Raw genomic sequence first — 7,773 nt, forward strand, 5'->3', positions numbered from 1 at the left:
AATGGTAAAATTAAGTAATCATCATATTTAATGGTAAACCTTCCAAAGCATTCCAGTTAAATCAGGAGCATGGCAAGGAGGTCTTCCATGGCCCAGAGTGAGGTGAGGCCAGTAAAGACAAGGCCAATGTTTTCACAATCCTCTGAGGCAGTGACCCTTTAAAATTCACACCTAGACCTAATGCTAGATATTCTAAACAATAAAATCAAAGGCATGTAATTAGTAAGATGACTATAAATAAGGCACACAAATACAAAGAGAGACAAAGTTATCTGGATCACTTTGCTATACGGTAGAAATTAATGCAACACTGCAAATCAACCTCAATAAATATTTTTTAGAAGAACAGTTTTCTTCACCATCCAAATTAGTGCATACTCTTCCTTCTGCCAACTCTTCTGCTCTGACCCCATTTAATAAATCGCCCTATGCATTTAAGAAGTTTCCTCAGCAGTGTCGTAGTTGAAGAATGTCCTCAGCTAGGGATCTGCCTTCTGTGCCAAGGGGTCCTATGTGATTCCATACTTGGTGACACCTGTCACCACTCATATTAATTCCTGCGGCTACCAAATTACAGACACCAGACGCAACTACTCTTGAGGTTCCTGTTATCGAGTGAAGCGTCTGGGCCCTGGTCCTGTGACTGTCCCCTCATGGATGTCCACTCGATGTGTCAAAATAGCGCTAAACTTGGATGTACATCAGAGCAATCAGCATACTGGAACTGTATTTGTGAGCGTATTATACTCTTCATTGTGTATGATGTCTCCTCAACATCTTCCTGAGCTTTTAGAAGAATTTTTCTTTTATAGGCTTTATACTTCAGCCCTACTATTTCTGGGGTTCAGTCCTGGGCCCGTAACAGATGGATCAGAGGACATTTTTGAGTGACAGGTACCATGCAGTGCTTTGAATTACCCTTCTCTCTTACGAGAGGCTTTCTCATTGTGCACAGTTATGAGTTGTCCCTCTCAAGGTAAATTCTTCTGAAGGACTCTTTGCACCTCATGCAAAAAAGTACTTCTGACCTAGCCATCTCAGTCAATCTGCCAGACAAGTCATGCCACAGTTAAACATAGCTTAGACTCTACTGAGAAAGTGTATAAATTCTAATCTTATAAGAAATCCTTTTGTCAATTATTAAGCTTGACAAGAAGGTATATATTATATATATACTATATTAGTTATATATTAGTTAAATATATATATATGTTATTATATATATATATATAAGCTAAAGCTAATGAAATACAAACTAAATTCTCAAGCTCTTATTAATGAAAAGATACAAAAGGGTACTTTAGCCTTTCTAGTACTTCATCTAGTCACCTATCTTTAGGGTGCAAATATGTAGCAATAATAATATAATATCTACTAGTTAAATTTCATGAAAAAGTAACAGCAGTGGCTAAAATATCCAATACTTTGTACCAGAGTGTACATATATGTCAGTAGCCTGGACTTTGCTAAAGAGATGGGATTAAGAAATTCCCTAAATGAGAGTCTTTTAGGAAAATGCCCTTGGAAAGAAAAGTTCTTATATTTAACAGCCTAGATTTTTATGGTTGAAAGCATGGCTTTGGAGAAAGACTTGAGTTTGAAGTCTTTTTTTTTTTTTTTTATTGACTCTGTGATCTTACATAATTGCTTAAATTCTCCCACTCTCCAATTTGCCTTAAAATTGGACTTATAATTTCACAGACGATTTTTTAATCAAGATTTAGTAAGATAATGTCTTTGTGTACTTAGCATAGTCACTAGCCTATAGACAATACTCAATTAACAGTCACCGTTTTTATTTTTAAAACATTTTTCAAATAGTTCTTCCCAACTTTCTTGGAACCTCCTTTGGATTTTACTCTATTATCTGTAAATATTGAGATGTATAAATTATTACAGATATTAAGCATTATCCATTCTTCTTTTATTCATTTCTCTGATTTATATGAAGTTAAACTTGCTGGAAGCTGATTTGGTCACATTAAAACAATATGTAATCTTTCAAGTTTTCTTAGAAAGATTTCTTACCTTGTGGATTCTCAGATATGCCTTTCATATGTGCAAAGTGAAGTAGAGAACGTTCAACTTTAAATCAATTAGGAGAAACATGAAGACATAAATTTTAAAGGTGCACAACAAAGTCCTATAGTGTATGCTGGATTTTTCAACGTTGGGTGAAATTATAACTCATAGCATTTTCAGCAATGCAGCGAAGGCCATGGGGAGTTATAATTAGACAGATACTAGAATGAAGTCAGTATTAAATGTTTCATACTTTCAGTGTGTCTGACAATCTTACATAAAGCAGATGTCTCCTAAGAAAGAATTGACATGGATGGCTGGGCTTGGCAAACCACCCGCACACGAAAAACATACCTTTAAGGGCAGCCAAAATCAACCTCTTTTATCAGTCCCAAAGAAATCTGTTTCTGGAGCCGGATTCTCTGGCTCAGAGACTGATTCAGCTGTATTCAAAATAAAGACCGCGATCATGCACATCAATTTCACTTAATTAGCCTTTTACATGACTTTCATTTCTGTGAAGTTGGCTAATTAACAACATGCTTGCAAATCAACTCTCCTTTTCCTCTCTCTTGAGTTCACAGGCGTTTTTGCTCTCAGACTCACTAAAATCAGCTCTGCTAACATCTCTTCTTCTGCAGCGATTCAGGCTTGAGGGGAAGTACCCCATTGAGATACAGTAGCTGTACTATTAATTTTGTGCTATACTTTCCTCTCTCTGGGAAACAAGCTATTCAATTCGTGAGATCGCTCTGAGGCAGTGTGTTTATGTTGTTGAGCAGATTTATGTAGCGCCTGCATTGAACAACTGACTATGCTGGCTGGAAATTACTACACTTGCCACAGATATGAATTTTAAATAAAATTGTTTCAAAGCCTATTTAAGTAAATGAAAAGAGCCCTCTCCATTACCAAAATGAATGCTATCTCATGTTTCCATGCAGACTTGTTTCTTTTTTCTTAAATGAAGTGTGATTTTATCTTCATGGCAGAGTTTCTGTCATTGTCAAATGCGTCAAATACATTTTGGTTGATTAGGATATATTAGTGTAAAATGACTGATAGCATTGTAGTCTCTAACTCCTTCCAAACAACCATGTTGGGAAACTTATAAATGACTCCCAGACCGTACTGTGGCTTATCATCTGTTGCCTCAGTCAGTCAAATGTTTTTCTGGAAAGAAGTCACGTTTCTTCTCGGTTAACCTGCAAGTTTGATTTTTAGTTCCACATAACTGGCATTAATACTTATAGCTCTCCTTTTGAGAAAAATTGAGAGCTATTTCCATTACCCATTTTGGAGAGGAACGGGGGATGTAAACTCTAAGATCTGAAACCAATGTAGTTCTCTTATTTGGATTACCACCCTGAGTTATAAAGGGTCTAGTATAAGTTTGTCATTTTATCATAAAGTCATTGCTTTGCCCTACAGACTATGCTGTTTCAGATATTAAACGTTACCCTTGGTGAATAAATGTCAAACATAATCAAAATGCTCATAAATACTGCTAGAATATTGGAATAGGTACAATGACATTTTCTGTTGCGATTTACGCAAATCTCTGTATGGTTTACATTCCTATAATTAAAAAATAAACTCCTTTCCAGGAATTACTTTAGCAAAGGGTTGCAAGTCATAACATATTAAATAGCAGAAAAATTCCATTAAATCCTAAAAATGTAACTCATCAGGAAAAGAAAGAAATTTAGTCATTTAAAAATGACAGTAGAAATTTAATCAGGGGCATAATAATAATTCCACACATAATAATTCACCTAAATTATATAGATCATGATTTTTTTGTAGATGAATTTTGAGACTCAGCAGGTAACGATTAGCTGACCTTAGCTGACGTATGAGGGGAAAGATAGATACTGAAACAATTTTGGTTCAAGACTTGACTTATAGCAAACAATAGCCTCAGTTCAGTTCAGTTCAGTCACTCAGTCGTGTCCGACTCTTTGCAATCCCATGGACTGCAGTACTCCAGGCCTCCATGTCCATCACTAACTCCCAGAATTTACCCAAACCCGTGTCCATTGAGTTGGTGATGCCATCCAGCCATCTCATCCTCTGTCGTCCCCTTATCCTCCTGCCTTCAGTCTTTCCCAGCATCAGGGTCTTTTCAAATGAGTCAGCTCTTCGCATCAGGTGGCCAAAGTATTGGAGTTTCAGCTTCAACATCAGTCCTTCCAATGAACACCCAGGACTGATCTCCTCTAGAATGGACTGGTTGGATCTCCTTGCAGTCCAAGGGACTCTCAAGAGTCTTCTCCAACACCACAGTTCAAAAGCATCAATTCTTTGGCGCTCAGCTTTCTTTATAGTCCAACTCTCACAGTCATACATGACCACTGGAAAAACCATAGCCTTGACCAGATGGACCTTTGTTGGCAAAGTAACGTTTCTGCTTTTTAATATGCTGTCTAGGTTGGTCATAACTTTCCTTCCAAGGAGTAAGCGTCCTTTAATTTCATGGCTGCAGTCACCGTCTGCAGTGATTTAGGAGCCCCCCAAAATAAAGTCTCTCACTGTTTCCACTGTCTCCCCATCTATTTGCCATGAAGTGATGGGGCCAGATGCCATGATCTTAGTTTTCTGAATGTTGAGCTTTAAGCCAACTTTTTCACTCTCCTCTTTCACTTGCATAAAGAGGCTCTTTAGTTCCTCTTCGCTTTCTGCCATAAGGGTGGTGTCATCAGTGTATCTAGGTTATTGGTATTTCTCCCGGCAATCTTGATTCCAGCTTGTACTTCTTCCAGCCCAGTGTTTCTCATTATGTACTCTGAATATAAGTTAAATAAGCACTTGACAATATACAGCCTTGACATACTCCTTTTCCTATTTGGAACCAGACTGTTGTTCCATGTCCAGTTCTAACTGTTGCTTCCTGACCTGCATACCAATTTTTCAAGAGGTAGGTCAGGTGGTCTGGTATTCACATCTCTTTCAGAATTTTCCAGTTTGTTGTGATCCACAAAGTCAAAGGCTATACAACCTAAAAAATCGTAGGATACCAGGTCAGAGTATACAACAAAAACTCAATGTATGCACATATGGAGTTCACTAATTTCATATAAATGAGGTTTGATATATAATGCATATAAATTATATGAGATTCAATAAATCCATGTCTCTAACCAGAGGGAATAGAACTGCCTCAAATAGCACTTAATACAATATGCATTTTTTAAAAATGCTTTATACTTTAGCAAAAAAGTAGTACTGGTAAAGGCCAGCCTTAGACAGTAAGTCACTGTGGAATCTTGTTCAAATTGTTTGGATAAGGTAGGTAAGCATAGTGTTAAAACCACTGATTTTGAAATCTGACAGAATTTCACATCCCAAATCTGCCCCTTAATCAATATACCATCTCAGGCAAAATACTTAACCTCTTGGAATTTGGCAGTTTCATTTGTAAGACAAGAGATAATGATATGTATTTCAAGATATTATTAAAGGTTAAGTGAGCTAATCTTGTGAAGTGCTTGGTTCAGCTCCAGGAAGAGAGAAAGCATTCAATAAATTTGCATCATCTCAGATGAACTGTAATCTCACAGAAGACAGGAAGCATGCCTTATATGTCTCTTGTATCCTCCATGGGGTTTATCATACTGTCTGGCAAACAGTAGGCCTTTCTCTGCATACTTAGAAATTCTTCTCACATTTCTGATATGCATGCTTTCACATAAACTGTTGACTAAATGTGACTACACTGAAAATGCATATTTGTCACTTAGAAGATTAGCTCTGTGCCAGCTTTTCTTTTATAGTATTAAACCAAAGTTACTTGTAGACAACCCAGGAAGGAACATAGAGAAATTTCTCTTAAGTTCTCTCCATTTAAGAAAGGCCAACTACACAGTGAAAAACGAAAAACTGGGTTCCATGTAAGCTACTCAGATGCTATTTCCTTTTCTTGAGGATAATATCTCAGAGCTGATGGCTTTTAAAGACATAAACTGTTAACCAATTTCCTTCCTCCTTCAGTGGTCTGTAAATCGGCTAGCTGTGGAAAACATTGTAAAAATTTGCTCTCAAATGTTCTCACACCTCATGTGGCCATTTAATAAAATACATCCTGCACACAATTGAGATAGCAACAGTAGGATGTATTGAGAGCTGAATTCTGGAAGGATATATGTCTTTATAAAATGCTCATATGCAGTGTTCATCTCTGTGCTTGTGGCAATTTTCACTTTTTTTCTTTAACATAGGCCAAGTTGTAGAGACAAGAGGAAAACAATTATTTTACTTTATACATCTCATTGACAAGAAGTGACAAATTTGATGGTGTGTCTAATCTTGGGGAGCAATGCTCTTTTTGAAGTGTTCCTGGAAAAGAAATGCAAAGATTTTTTGACAGCTAATCATTGGTGCCTCTGTGTATCTAATGACAAAGCAGTAGTATCAGTTACAAATAAAAGTGATATAAAATTCTTCAAGTAAGTTAAAAATCAGTCCTCTTAGTACCTCTGTGTCACCTATGTCTGTGTATACTATTAAAATAAAAATTTGAGTAGCTAAATGACATAGACATGGTGCTCTTCTTAATCATTTGACAGAGGTGACATCCTAGTACGTGTATTTCAGAATTTCTCTGATTATAAAATTGCTTCTCCGATCATAAAATTACTTCAGTATAACATATGAGAAATTTAGAAAAGTATAAAGAGGAAACCTACTTTTATAAATGGCCAATATTAGAATTGTTGTAGTTACTTCCACTATGGAGTCAATAAGTGTGAGTGTATAGGTTTTTCCTTCCTCAAATTTATGACTACCCTGTACACATCATGTGGATTGTGTCCACAAATAATAATTCTGTACAAATTTTGATTATGCTTATTTTCACCTAATAAAAAATTGTGTTCCTAAGGTATTACATAATCTTGCTAACAGGTTTTGAAGGTTACAGAGCATTCTGGCCTATGGGAAAACAACAAACATTATCAGTTTAGTTCAGTTCAGTTGCTCAGTTGTGTCCGACTCTTTGCAATCCCATGGACTGCAGCACACCAGGCTTCCCTGTCCATCACCAACTCCCCAAGCCTAGTCAAACTAGTCAAAGTCCATCAGGGCTTCCCTGGAGACTCAGACAGTAAAGAATCTGCCCTGCAATGCGAGAGACCTGGGTTTGATCCCTGTCTTGGGAACATCCCCTGGAGGAGGGCATGGCAACCCACTCCAGTATTCTGGACTGGAAAATCCTAACAGACAGAGGAGTCTGGTGGGCTACAGTCCATGGGATTGCAAGGAGTCTGACATGACTGAGTGATTAAGCAAACCACAGCATGTCCATCGAGTCAGTGACGCCATCCAACCATCTCATCCTCCATTGTCCCCATCTCCTCCTGCCTTCAATCTTTCCCAGCATCAGGGTCTTTTCCAATGAGTCAGGTCTTCACATGAGGTGGCCAAAGTATTGGAGTTTCAGCTTCCATGTCAGTCCTTCCAATGAACACCGAGGACTGATCTCCTTTATCAGTCCTAGGGACTCTCAAGAGTCTTCTCCAGCACCACAGTTCAAAACTATCAATTCTTTGGCGCTCAGCATTCTTCATAGTCCAACCCTCACATCCACACATGACCACTGGAAAAACCATAGCTTTGACTAGATGGACCTTTGCTAGCAAAGTAATGTCTCTGCTTTTTAATATGCTATCTAGGTTGGTTATAGCTTTTCTTCCAAGGAACAAGCATCTTTTAATTTTAGGGCTGCAGTCACCATCTGCAGTGATTTTGGAGCCC

This window comes from Cervus elaphus, chromosome 9 (assembly GCF_910594005.1).
Source record: "Cervus elaphus chromosome 9, mCerEla1.1, whole genome shotgun sequence".
NCBI lineage: Eukaryota > Metazoa > Chordata > Mammalia > Artiodactyla > Cervidae > Cervus > Cervus elaphus.